General features: G+C 41.8%; 1 long non-coding RNA gene across 1 annotated transcript in view; it reads left to right on the forward strand.

Moving 5' to 3' along the window:
- The first annotated feature begins 11966 nt into the window (after positions 1-11966).
- LOC143442569 (uncharacterized) overlaps positions 11967-14745 on the forward strand; it is a 37593-nt gene continuing 34814 nt past the window's right edge. Inside the window, exon 1 of the long non-coding RNA XR_013110810.1 lies at positions 11967-12275. This is a non-coding gene — a long non-coding RNA (uncharacterized LOC143442569). The remainder of the gene's footprint in view (positions 12276-14745) is intronic.

Genomic DNA, 14745 nt, shown 5'->3' on the forward strand with positions numbered 1-14745 from the left:
AGCGGTGCCGCAGAGCCCTCCAGGGCCAGCGGTCTAAGGCTGGGAGTGGGGTGTCGTCCCAGAGGCAGTGAACCCCCGAAGCTGGTTGGTCTGCTAATGCTTTCGGGTGCAGAGAGGCGGCGTGCGAAGCTCCAAAGCCTGCTTGCTCAGAACCCGTACCCTATCGGGGTGCCCCCTCCGTCCCACTCTTGGAGCAACGTACCCCTTCCGCCCCTTGTGCCCCCAAGGAATGAGGCGAGCAAGGAGAGATCGAGTAGCAAGGATTCTTTGATCCACCGGAGTCCATCTTTGGACAGCAAGGGCTCAGACTTTGCCAAGTCGTCCACCTCTGGCCGCCTGTTCGGCAGGGCTTCATTTCTGGTACCTTCGAAGGCAACGCTGGTTCACGGATCAGATCCGCACAGAGGCCGGCATTAAGACTGACAAGTACAATGTGCCCAAAGGCAGCGAGTATGTGGGTTTTACCTGGACCTATCCTTTGGTTCCTCCTAAAATTACGAAGTGCAGCTTGGCTGCTTGAAGCACACGATGTTCCTCTTCAATGTGGTATTCTGGGTAAGTCCTTACTGTTGAGTCTTCTGTTGCTTCTTCTCCTTGCTTCCCACACTATGAATATCCTCTACTTCCGCCTTGCACTATCTTACTCTTCTTTGCCGAAAGGTAAGTGCTTTTAAAAATTGCAGCGCCCTCCCAACCCCTGCAGCTTTCTGTTCCCTTTTCCCTCTTGTCCATGGCTGAATGGAGGCTGAATGGAGGCTTCAACTTGTCAGTCTTCCAGGAGAGACATGGTCTCCTAGAAAGATGGCAAAGTTTGCCACTGCCTTCTTCTCCTAAGGAAAGGCACACTGAAGTACCTGCACCAGGAAACCTGCATCTGTGGGTGTGAATCAGACCGAGCAGCTGTGCCCCTCCCTGTGTTGGTCCAGGACAATGAGGATAGTTTCTGAGTTTCTTCTATTGCTCCTGAAAGCAGGCACAGTCTAGCATGGTGAGAGTGGGACAAGGGTGTGGAGGTCACAGTCTCCTGCTCACTTAGGTGGCTCCCAGGAAGAGGAGGAAGCAACCATACAGGATGGGGGTGGGGGGGGAAGGCTGTTGCTTTTGAGGGATTGCTGTGGACTGGGCAGCCAGCAGTTTGGCAACACTTTCCCAGGCTCCAGGAGGCTCCAGGATGAGAAAAAGACAAAGGGAGATGAATTTTTCTAGAGAAAGTATCAGTGGATGGGCTGGCTTGGAAATATCCTGTTTTATGTGTGATACTGGTGACTGTGCATGCACAAGTACTTCCTAGTTACACAAACTGGATGAAAACTTAACTCATATCTGCTTCTTTAGTCCTCACTACTGCCCCTCCCTATCTCTCTTCACCACACCTCAGACTACTCAGCACAGATGTTTAGCTCATCCCCAGGCTCCATCCTGCCACTGGCTTGAGGCTGTCAGCTGCCAAGCATGGTCCATCAGGAGCCTGGGGGCAGGAGAAAAGACATCCTCAGGGAGGCTGCATGGCAGTAGTATGCATCTCCTGTGGAGTGATCAGGATGGATCTGGAATATGTTTACAAATAAGCCAAATACATTTATCTTTTCTACAAGCATGGCAGCAGTTTGTTGGTGCACCTGCCCTTTCTAGTGTGAGGTTAGAAGTTAAAGATCTTACAACCTGCTCCTAATTAGAACTCTTCCCTGGAAGAGAAGAGAATTTTACTATCCCACTACCTGTTCTAATTACTTAGTATTTTCAGAATTCCTATGATAAACCACAAACTAGAGCAAATCGAGTTTTAAAGACACATTTCTTAAATGCCACTACCACGTGACATGCTGAAGGTAGGTGCGGATCTTAGGAAGAATGGGGATTCTAGGAGAAGGGGAATGGTTCCTCGTGTACTTGCCAGTGCTTTCTGGGAATTGGAGGAATGTGGGGATGGTGGGTGGGTCCTCATGCTGCACTCAGGTGAGGACCTCCTCTAGGCAGGTGACCCTCAGCTTGATGTAGTGTGGAGCAGGTGAAAGTGCTGAAGGAGTGGAGACAGCTTAGCCCAGATTCAAAGCTTCCTCACTGGAACCAAAGGGGCAGGCACATCTCATTGTGGGGGGGGGGGGTAGTGCAGGGAGGGAAAGGGAGCATGGTGCTAAAGCCAGATTACTCACCACAACAGCTTGCAGCCAAGTTACAGAGCAAGACCTGTCATGGTGGCCTCCGTCACACACACACACACACACACACACACACACACAGACACACACACACACACACACACACACACGCTCACACACACACACACAGACACACACACACACTCGCACACACACACACACACACACACACACACACACACACACACACACACTGAAGAGTTAATCAACGTCTTCCCTTGCCTGGATCCCAGGCTCACCTGCTCACCCAGCTGCTGTCAAACCCAAGGGCAGCTTGCTGAGCTCTGCTGTCTCTGCATCTGGTCTCTACTCAGCAACATCCAGCAGGCATGAGATGCTGCAGTGTCCTCACCTAGAGTCTCGGGTACCAGGACTCAGACATCTTTTTACATGTTAACTACCCATTCTTTCCCCGTTTTGATTCAGGTCTACCTTTCTATTGATTTGGGTTTTTTCGTTTTTTGGGGGGTTTTTCATTACTTTTTAGCTTTATATTTGTGTATTAATTTTTGTCAGCAGTTGAATGCACCACCAACACTGTTTATAGCTTCCAGTTTTAAATTTTGTTTGTTTTTATTTTCTTTGTGGAATCTTTAGATACACAGAAAAACAAAAACAAAATTGCTAGGTTTTTTTTTTTTTTTTGTTAAATTGGACTTTCCCTGTTATTGAAAGATAGAAAAATCATAAGTTGATCCCCTGAACCCTACTTTTAAAGCAAAGACATAAAAACCTGTAAGTCAAACACTGTGTTGCCTCAGTCCCAGGAAATTAGCTGACCATTTGAACAGATGGCCCTAACTAAACAAATCTTAAGATTCATGGTGTCAGGATGCTATGGGCCCGAGATTAGCTTGGCCGGGCTTTGAACTAACAGCCCTGAGACAGTTGGTGCCAGGATGCTAAAAGTTTGAGATAAGCCTGACCCCCTTGAACTGGAGCTCATGATATATAGTGTGAAACTACTTCGAAATAGCCAATTATAAAGTGACACACCATGCATCTTAGGAATTTGAGATCAAATGTATCCATGACCTAGTGACCTGTTCTCCCTCCTTCCCCCTTCCCTAACTCCACTCTCAGCCTTCCCTCTTCCCTAACTCCACCCCCACCTGGTTTGTAGATGCCCCCTTAAAAGCTGTAAACTTCTTTTGTTCTGCTGCTGAATTCCGCTGCCCCTGCGCGGGCTTGAAGGAAAGACAGCCCTGGCTAGCCAGTAAACCTCTTGCAATTTGCATCAAGTTGTGTTTCTCGTGAGTGATTTGGGGTGCGTCTGCAGTTCTCCACGGATTGGTGAGGCCCTTTTCATTTGGGTTTTACATTTTGGTTCCCTGACCGGGAAACAGCAGCCACCCCCACACTCCCAGAAACAACCTTGGAGGTAAGGGGATCCCCAGTGTGAGTGAGTGAGTGCATGAGCCGGCCGGCGAGTCCATTGTCTGTTTGAGGTGTGTTTAAAATAATCTGTATTCGGTCCGAAATAATCTGTACTCGGTTTGGAGTATTCTGTAAAGCACCGGCAAGTCAGTTGTCGGGTCTGATTCTGTATCTGTACCTGTATTCTGTATTTGGGAAAGCGCTTTTTGGTTTTGCAGCTGCTTCACTGGTCGTAATGACTGGGAAGCTGTAGTCGGCAGACGTGCTTGGATGGCTACAAGCTGCCAACCCTGGAGACGTCCGGGGGGGTTAAGGAGGGCCAGAGGTGTCTGGTGAAAGCCTCCTATCTGAGGAAAGAGGATTGCGGTCTCCTTCTGAGAGGGGAGTCTTGCAACCCCCTTCCATCTGAGTCGGTTGTGTGGTTGGGGAGCACTCGGTGTAGCCAGTGTGTTTCAGGTTGTTTGGTTTCTGCTTGCTGTTTTTGTGTTTTGTCCTTGTTGTGCACGTGATGAGGAGACTCTTGACTGCTGGAAGAAGTTAGAGAGACTTGAGGGGCTGCAGGGCTTTACTCTGCAATATTTGGTGAAAGGAACAGAAAGTGAGAGAGAGAGAGAGAGAGAGAGAGAGAGAGAGAGAGAGAGAGCGAGCGAGAGCTAAAACAGTGTGCTCTCAGGCGTGTTAACAAAAGAAAAGGCAACACAGTGTTTGACTTACAGGTTTTTATGTCTTTGCTTTAAAAGTAGGGTTCAGGGGATCAACTTATGATTTTTCTATCTTTCATTATTTCATGGTGCCCTCACATCCTAACAATACTACGATGCCTGTTATAACATGGGCACTCAGGAAATGCTGACTTAAGTGAGGAGGAGCTTTTATGTTTCTCAAAGTTTTTATTCATGTATTTAAGACCTGAATACATGTGGATTATTATTCATGTTTGACACAGGACAGAACTCTAATTTTTACCCCCTGTGTATTCTAGCTTCATTGATTAGATATCTTCCTTCTACAGATACACAATACTACCTAGGTTTTCATATGTTCCTGGGTCTTTTTTTGTGTGTTACTATAACTTTCTAAGTCTCCATGGCAAGGCAAGTCTCTAGTTTTTCAAGAGAGTTTGGTCCTTCTTGGCCCCTTGTTCTTCTGCATAAATGTTGGAATCAGTTTAAATAGTTCTTACCTGAAATCAGTCAGTACCCTTTCCTTGGCATTTTAATTAGCTGTTCTTTAACTGAGTGTGTTTGTCAACTCCAGAGGATTTCATCTCTGTATATATTTGTGAATGTGAATTATGTAAATTGTATCCAAGTCTTTTGATCCATGAATAGTTCATATTCCTTTACACACTAAATCATCTTTAATGTCAGGGGTTGTTTTGTGATATTTGAAAGTCTTACCCACCATTTGTTAAGCAAAGACTTCTGAACTTTTCTCCACTTTGCCTAATCCCCAGGGTTTGCCTACTCTACCTGCACTGAGTACATATGGAAGTCAGAAGAACCCATAGCTACCCCTTGGCATGTTATGGTGATGGAGGGCATTACCATGCCACTTGATTGGGTATCATGTGGGTCGCTGCCTGGTCGACTTACCTGCTTCAGTACTTGATGAGAATAGCCAGGGCTATCTCATTTAGCCTCTGAGGAGATGAGGGCCTGAGGAGGAGGGATTTAGCCTTGGGTCACTAGGTTAGCAGTGGTGGAGCTGAGGTATGAATTCAGTCTGTTGAACCTTAAAAGCCCACATTCTTTCTTTGACCTTGTCCCGGAGGTCATCCTGATGTAACTCTCCTCCCCAATTAGCTTCTAGTTGTGCTTATCTTGGGTTTGTGCTGGACAATGGGTGGTCCTGTAGTGACAGGGGTGGTTTGTACACATGTGGTATGATTCAGTTGACAGCTTGTTCTCTCCTTCTCCCAGCCCCATTTCCAGAAAGTGGGATAAAAAATTGCTACATATGGTCTTTAGGGACTTTTGTAGTTGTCAGTTGTATGCAGTATAAGCTTCACGAGAAACTTTGTGCTTCTTTATGAGAATATTCAAGACAAAAAAAAAGTACTGCTTTCCTGTCTCCTCATGGTACAACTGCATGTCAGTTACCTCAGTACAGCGGGATTTGCTATCAGAGCTGTTCAGTTTTTGCTTTTGTGTTTTTGCCTATGACCCTGCCCCCACTGCTAACATTTACCTACTTGCCTTTTCAAGAGCTTAGGTTTGTCTTACAACTTTATTTTTCTCGCTCAAAGCAGTTCAGTGCATGTGTGTTGGTTCATAGCTGGACAGTGGCTACACAGTAGTGGTAGGCACAGGACATGGTCTGCTATGAGTCACACCCTTTAAGTCGCTATTTGGACTCATTGGAAGAGAGATTCCTTCTGGGGGTAAGACACCTTTGGCCTCAAACTGGCATAACCCTTTAGCCAACAGGATCCCCTTAGACATTCTCTTTGGGTCTCATCCTCCAGTAATTTGTCTGCATATTCTATCCAGCCACATGCACTTTTGGGTTCTAGAAAGGACCACTGCCGTGGGCCAAACCCCTCGCTCCCCCCCCCCCCCCCCGCTAGGGTTTCTCTGTGTAGCCCTGGCTGTTCTGGAACTCACTCTGTAGACCAGGCTGGCCTTGAACTCAGAAATCTACCTGTCTCTGCCTTCCAAGTGCTGGGACTAAAGACTGTCTGGCTAGATCATACTGTTTATAATTACAGGTTTTGCTGGTAAATGTTACTTTAGAGTGGACCCTCATACAGTTTTTAGAGTTAGTCTTTAGTATATGCAAAATGTTCTTCAATGTATCTTTGCAAATTTAATTTCTTCGACTTTGATCACATATACTCTGAGAAACTAAGAATGTTAAAAACAATAACAAAATCACTGCTTTTTAAATCACTAGTTAAGAAACTCCTTAATTTTCTATAGCACCTTACTCACATGGGAGAAAGTGAAGGAGGAAAAGATTGAAGTAATTACTATTTTAATTCTTATTATTTGGTCTTATTATTTGGTGTCTTTGTTTTCCTCTGGTGTTTGGTTTAGGACTTAGTGGTCCTTTCTGATTCCTTTATTAGTAGGGAGGGGCTGACTGCACAAAGACCCTTAGCTTTTGTGGTTGTGAGCCTTCTGGGTCTTTTGTCTGGGCTATAGCCTGCAGCATGTGTATTGATCTTAGGCAGCCTGCAGTGTAACCATTTGGGAGAGTTGGTTTGGCTGGCCTGTGCCCTCTTTAGAAGTGTGTGGGGGTTGAGGGGGGATATTGGAAATCAGAGAGCCTGCACGGGAAGGTTGACTTAGGGCAGAGATGCAGAGATCAGCTCATTGTGTCTGGGAGAAAGCTTTGGAAAGATAGCTGCTGTTTTTTCAGATGCTGATCCCCAGTAGTGACAGCTGATTCTCTGGCAGCCTTGACTTTGGGTCCCTGGTTTTTCTTTCAGGGAACCCCAACTATGTTGTGATATTGGCGCCACCTTGTGTCCCAGCTCAGGGTTCGGAAGCTACCTGTGGTTGCCTAGGTTTGCTTGGAGCTTGGGGAGGGAGCCTGTCAGTCAGCTCTGGGTAGACGACTTAGACTCATTGCATGCTTAATTTCCACCCTGATGCAGCTTTAGAGTGAAGCCCTTGTTGTTTATTTTGTAGGGAATGGGGGGCGGATTTTCATCTCAGCATAGTTCGGTTCTAAGCTGGACATAAGGTGCGCCAATTTGTTGCTAAACTTTCCAACCCTAATAGCCCATATATATAAATGACATACAATCCAAATATTTTAATTATATGTCATATGTAAAGATTTGGCAAATCTAATACAATACTAACTTATTTCCCAACGCTAAGACTCCTTATTACTTGTGGTTTCTCCCGGTCACGTGGTTCTGGTTCATAGTGGCTTCCTCCTCTCTTCTTCATTCTCTCTTTTTCTCCCTCTACCTGCCACCCTCTTTTGAACCTCCAGTCCCACCTTTCCCTGCAACTATCCAATCACAGGTTCTAACCTTTTATTGACCAATTAAAATAGAGAGAAGGTTTACATGGCATCACCTAAGTACATGATGGTCTGCTTGTGGGGTCTGACTTTTTAATACAAATCCAAATAATGTTAGTTATTTAAATGTGTGTTTTACTATATTTCTTACACAGCTGTTTCCCACATGTGCAGTTATCTAGTCTGCTGTAGCAGCATAGAACATGTATTGTTAATGGTGTATTTTCTTTACAGTAATACATACATTTTTTTTGTTGGATATGGTATTATTGATTATCTAAAGAGTCATAATGGCTTTACACAGGAAAGCTAATTGTCAGAATTTTGTTTTTGAGTCATGGTTTTATGTATAGCCCTCACTGTCCTGGCACTCACTTTGTAGACCAGGCTGCCCTTGAACTCATAGAGATCTGCTTGCCCTCTGTCTCTGAGTGCTGGAGTTTAAGTCCTGCGCCTGGCTTTATTTTTTTTTTTTTTTTTTTTTTTTTGTACTTAAATCATTTTGTTAACTTCTGGGTGTTTGGTGAGGGCTAGTATAATTTGCACTTTAAATATATTTAAGTGGGTCTTCACTTCCTGCTCTATCCTTTATCTTAACAGGCAGACTTCCTCTGATTTGGGACTAAGTAGGCTTTCTTTAATTTTTCCAGTTTGTGTTCTTCTTTCACTGGCCTTTTATGAGAGTTGGATGTACTCAGAATTGGCTGTCATAGTGCCTGAAAGATTCAGCCAGAGCCTGAGATAAGTAGAAATGAGTGGGGATTTTGTTTGATTGTTTTTGCATCTATTCTCTATGATTTTTCTATGTAGTCAGACCATCATTACCAAGAAGGCAAGTTGGCACTCGGGTGAGGACCTTAAGACAACATCTGGTAAGGCTGTAGTCTGACCCTCAGTCTGCAGTGGGAAATATAATTAGAGTAACTCTGTAGATAGACATTTGAAAGAATGAATTACTGGTGTAGTCCAGTTTTGGATATTGTTACTCATATATCTTTATGAAGACAAATGATTTTTTAATTAATGTTACTTAAACAGATTTTGTACTTATTAATGCTATTTAAAAAAACAAAAACAAAAACAAAAAAACAGGTAGAGTAGCCAGGATGTGAATTTAGTATAGCATTGTCATAGATCCTGCTTTTGTAAGCCTGTGACCATATATTTGCCTTTGGATATTTGGAGCATCAAAATACACATTTTTGTGTTAATTGTTCAAGTGTTGTCATTTTTCCCATAAAAAGTTTTACTGAGTTAATACTGCATACTTGATTCTTACATCATACCATCTGGAATAGTAGTAAGCCAGCTGGTTTGTGGTTGAATACAGGACTTCAATCGTATATGAGGTGGTATAGGGTTTAATGTGTTAGAAAATGGCTTTTATGAAAAGCAAATGTAAAACCAGGAGCAGAGACTCAGGAAAAACGTATTGTTCATTTTATGAAAAACATAATGTTATTCACATAGTAAATAAATGACAACTCCTATGTTAGAGATGATAGGTTCTAGTTAATCTTGTAGAGAAAGTTACAGAACACCAGTGGATATGCCTTTGTGTGCTTGTAATTTCAGTGCTTGATAAATGTCAGTAGAAGGCCATGGAAGTAGTAGGAAATTTAGACCCTATTTTGAAAATAGATTGAAAACAAGAAAACAAAGAAAATGTTCATGTCTTTAGTTTGGACAAGAATTATCTTTTGCTCAAACAAATGTAATGTTTATGGTTTAGCTTTCTAGTACTTAGGAGGGAAACAGTAAGTAACAGAGAATTTCTATTTTAAGCTTTTAAGTCAGATACGTTAACTTAAATTCGTATTCTTTAGAAATCACATAATTAAGAAGATTGAGACAGAAAATAAAGGGAAAGCCAATGAGCTGAGCATCTGGACTGTTTTCACCTGATATGTATAAAAGAAAACCCTCGAGGTTCGTTATAGTATATGAAATATTTACATACTATGCATATCTATGTGTGCGAATGTATGGATGTAGTGTATAGGTGAGATAATCTAGTTACACTGGCGTAGTTTCTGGATATGAGGAATAGGAAACCAAAGTTTCTAAAAATGATTAGTAAGGTATTGTTTAATCAAATGGCCGGCAGAAACTAGAAATTTCTTTAACATATTAGTTTTACGTTCTATAGAAACTTCTTGTCTGTTGACTGTTTTCCTATTACAGTGAACTGCACAGCTCTCCTAAGACAAGGGGGATGGACTGCATCTCCCTCACCACTTTCATCCTTGCCGACCCCAGGGACTGTGTGTTACAAGATAATAGGATGGTTTACATTTATTAAAACAGGACAGTTTGAGTTTATTGTGACATGTTTTTATCTTAACTATTACTGAAGAGTAAAAAAAAGAAACAATTTTACTAGTTTTTATACTAAATATAGAAAAAATTGCAGTTCATATAGGTGTTTGAAACTTAAAAATTTGCACCTGAAAATAATAGAAACCATATTTCTTTAATAAAGTTTAAGGAAAATAAATTTTAACATAATGATTAAATCTTATTTTAATTCAGATACACTATAATCATCAGTAAGGGAGAAATCAGGCTCTACACAAAGATATTGCGTTGAGTCTTTCTTTCAAAAGCTGAAATTGCTTCTTGTAGTTATGAAGGCAGGTATGGAGAAGCTAAGTGAGTTCTAGTTCTTAATGGATAGTCAATTCTTATATATTTATAGAAAGATTAAGTGTTGCAAGTTAATTCTATGATTTCCATATATTAAATACATATTATGAAAGGAAATAATTTTAGCCTGAGTTTTTCATTTTTACTACTATGTAAATAATTTTAAATAATATAATAATCCCTAATGATAGAGCCTCCAGTAAAAAACAAAACAAAACAAAAAAAACAACAAAAAAAAAAACCCAAAAAACAAAAAACCCCCAGGCATTGTCATGTTTATTTTCTTTTCAGGTATAAAAAGGTAAGTAATCAAAAGCTACATTTCCTTTCTTTTTATATTTTAATGGCATTGGTGGGAGCCTTATTTTTTTTTTTTTTACAAATAAGAAAAACTTTCCTCACAACTGTCCATGACTGCAGTTCTGGGCGGTTCATCTCTGTAGGACCCCAAAGGGCTGCTGTGCCCTGGCTGAGACTTTCCGTGTGCTGTTGTTTGCAGAGTAACATTCTGCAGTTTTTCTAAGAACAAAACATCCTGTTGAAGGATGATGCCCCAGGAAGGGAATTTACACTTGACATCCTGTGGCCCCCCCAGTTGAGTTCCTGCTTTTTCCTGAGTTTGTGTTTTTCCTTCCGTGGCTTGGTGTATATATTGAACCTGGTCAGTAAAGGCATTGGCATTCTCTCATAACAAATGACCCAAGTCTGAGTCTTTCTTTAATCCCCCAGGCCTATGCCTGAGCTTGGTACTGCAGGCAGGCCGGAGCTGTCAATCTCCTACACAGTTCTGTCTGACAGATGACAATTTCAGACTTTCCCAAGAAAGTAGGCATTCTAGATAATGCCTGTTGCTTAAATGCACACTTTAAATATAATGGAACACTTGTCACTTCCAATCTTGAAACTTTGGGGATACTCCGAAAGTCAAAAGTAAGGCTTTCATTGCACTTTCGGACCTAGTAATCTTACTCCCCAGAACAGTACAGTTGCCAAAAGTGCAGAGATCCATAAATCTATGTAGCTGGTGCTGTCCTCCCCTCCACATATCCCCAGCTCTTTCCCACACTCACCTTCTATCTCTGTGTAGTTACTATACTGTAGTGTATATGTCATATACAAAAATATCCACATTTGATAATGATGCAACTGTTTTGATAATGATGCAACAAAGAATCTAGCTTCTAAGTAATTTTAATTAACAAGAATCTCCCAGGACCTACCAGCATCTATATATTGATGTTCTGAATAACTAGCAGTTTCATTTCCTTCCCATTATTATTTAACTTTTAGCTTCAATTGAGGGCAAAAGTATACAAAAATATTCTGCAATTTATAATAACTTAATCTTAAGATCAATTAACACTATAGAATTCACTGTTTCTATTGACGTTTGTTATCTCTCATCTTTCTATTGTGAATAAGATATTTTCATTGCAAAGTCAATATATAATCTTGGTTTAACATGATACTTCTTGCAGTGTAGAATGTAGCAAAGAGGATTGCCTTGTCTTTGAGATAGAATGTAGCAATATGGATTGCCCTATCATTGAGATAGCCGATGTTAGCAATTTGTTATGCTTATGTGCCCTCTGACCTGCACATTTTGTTTTCTCTTGAGCTCTCTGGGTTTGTTTCACAAATAAATTTTATTGGTTAAGCCTAGGTTTTGTGAGGTTTCACTTGAATATTAGCACATTTTGTTCTGCAATTGTTATCAGTTACTTAGTTTACGGTAAACAGTTTAGATCTACCTATATCAGGAATGTACTTTATTTAAAAGTTTAAGAACTTATGAAATAAGTTTGCGATGATTTAATCAGTATTTTGGTGAGTAGTGCATCAAATTATGTTCGTGTGTGTTACTCAGAATTTGCATTGCTGTTGCCAGATACCTACGAATGGATTTATTTTGGCCAAAGATTTTGCAAAAGATCAGTCCATAGTCACATGGGCAGATTATACTGTGAGTTGAGGCCACATTCTGGAGGAGTTGACAGAGAGAGAACAGAGAATGAGGGAGGCCAGAAGACCTTGAAGTTCATGTTCCTGCCTCTTCCACTGATACCGCACATCCTCCCACAACAGCACATACAGCTGGCTTGACACGTGAGCCTGGTGAGACATTTTATATTCACACCGTAGCCATGTGTATTTGCTTTCCTGCATTCATAGAACATGATTTGCTAGATTAGAAAACCAAAACGTTTATTCAGTTTAAGTACTTTATTGACATTTTGGCTCCCCAAAAGTAATTTTTTGGTTTTAGGTACCTACAATATCAGATGCCTCAAAACTGAAACTGGAGATCCCATGTAACAGTCAGAAATGTTGAATGTTGGATCATTTTGTGTCTTCGAGATACACCTCTATCAAAACTTTCCAAAATAAAAAAGATAGTGGCCGAACAATCGTGGCCTCTAGTGTTTATGGTAAAGAGTGCTGTGCCTAGTGCTTAGGAGAGCATATGTTTAATATTTTAGTAAACTAAAATAGTAACACATTCTAAAATAACACATTTCTTTAGAATGTTACTATGTGGATTGCCAGTAGCACTGATACATCATCTCTTACGTATCTTTCTATTTGAGTTAGTTACTGGGGGTTTTGTTCTTATTTTGGTTTTCAGGAAAGATTGGTTTTTAGACAGGAATTTAACTGTGTAATTCAGACTTGACTGAACCTTGAAGCCAAGGCTGTCCTCAAACCTGAAATCCTCCTATTTCTGTATTCTGAGTGTTGGATTATGGGTATATACCATCATGCCCAATGATTTATCAGTACTTTAATTTTGCTGGGTTTTTACCTGGATGTAGTCCAGTATGGAGAATTGTCTAGTGTCTGGCAGCCTGAGGCTCTTTATTACTCCTGTCCTCGGTGTCCCAGTGTTGCTGAGCTTTCTTGACGGCATCCTCTGGCCATGGTGCGATGGATTTTCTTTGTTGTCAACTTGATGCACCTTGGAAGAGGGACTCACTACTGAAAACCAGCCTCTATCAGTTTGGCCAATGGACATGTCTATGAGACATTTTCTTCCTTGCTAATTGTTGGAGGAGAACCAGGTCCACAGGAGGTTGTATAAGGAGTCTGGCTGAACAGAAGTAGGGAACAAACCAGTAAGCAGCATCCTTCCATGAGCTCGGCTTTAGCTCCTGCCTCTAGGTTCCTGCCTTGAGCTCTTCTCTAGGCATTGATAGATGATGGACTGTAAACTGTAGGCTAAAGTCAACCCTTTCTCCCTAAATTGTTTTGGTCAAGTGTTTATAACAGGGACAGAAACCAGACTTAAATAAGCAGCAAGCAGCCTTAAAGAAAAATTGGCTGTAATTTTAGAAATCCTGAATTTCCAACTTCCCTTTCACTTGTGGCTCTCAACAGATTTGTTAACAATCCAGTGCTTTGAAACTGGTGTTTTTACTTCATACAGATTCTTTAGCTGTCTTCAGAGGAAAGATTGGCCTAGATTAGGTCCATCTATTTTACTAAGAGAAAATCTCTACTTTTTTTTTTTCAATGTGAAAAATGTTTATAAGCACTATATTGATCACACTCCTTCCCTACCTCCAACTTCTCTTCAATCCTGTCCACCTCCCTCACCACACATCTCCATGTTCTTTCGTTCTGAATACACTGAGTCTTGCATGATCTCAGGACCTAAGTAGGAATTGGCCTTGTTAGTATTGGGTGGGAGCTCTCTACATTTTTACATTAAGGTGACAAGAGTCAGGTAGAGTATTTTTAAATCTCTCCATTTCATTCTCCCCTCTTGTTGCAGCCCTTACTGCCCGTTCCGGTCCGAGGGTCAGGGTCTAGCGAGAGAGAGAGTGGGGATAAAGGGGAAGAGATGCGAAGAATGGAGACAAGACAGAAAGTCTGATCAAGTCTGGTTTATTGAAGGGAATTCTGAGCTATTTATAGGCTTTTGCCACGTGCCTTGTAGGCGCGTGGATACCACGTGCCTTGCAGGTGTTGATATGACGTAAGCCTTACAAACATCTATAGCGTGGACAGCACGTGTACCGAAATGCCTTGCAGGCTTGGATAGCACGTGCGCCTTATAAGCATGTATGACGTAGATAGCACGTGGACAGCACGTGAACTGCAATGCCTTGCAGGCATGACTACCACGTGCACCTTGCAGCTGGGGCCAGTAAACAGCAACACAAAATATGTGGGATATCAGAGTGTGCTTTAGCTGTTGTAGGCTATTGAAAACCAAATCTTTCGTCAGGGTATATGGTTCCAGATGGCTGCAAAGTTGATCTAGCCGCTTTCTGCTAAAGTCGGCTCCCAACAGGTCCCCCTTTTTAAATTTTTTTTCAAAAGGGAAGGCTGGGAAAACTTACGGAAACCGTGCCTGTCCTAGGTTGGAACAAAGGACCCCAGCCTCACTTAAGATGGTGAGGCCTCCCTTATTTTAGGGGCAAGGGTCTCGATATGCTCTCTTACCCGTCACTGACTATCCGGCTTAGCGCGTAAGTTAGGGGTTAATCCTCATCAGTCTTGATGACAGAGGTTTCAGAGTCCCCTACTTCCAGCCTGTAATAGTGGACCTGTATGGGTTTCATTTGAATAGTATCTCGTACAA

Source organism: Arvicanthis niloticus, chromosome 6, assembly GCF_011762505.2.
Source record: "Arvicanthis niloticus isolate mArvNil1 chromosome 6, mArvNil1.pat.X, whole genome shotgun sequence".
Classification (NCBI taxonomy): Eukaryota; Metazoa; Chordata; class Mammalia; order Rodentia; family Muridae; genus Arvicanthis; species Arvicanthis niloticus.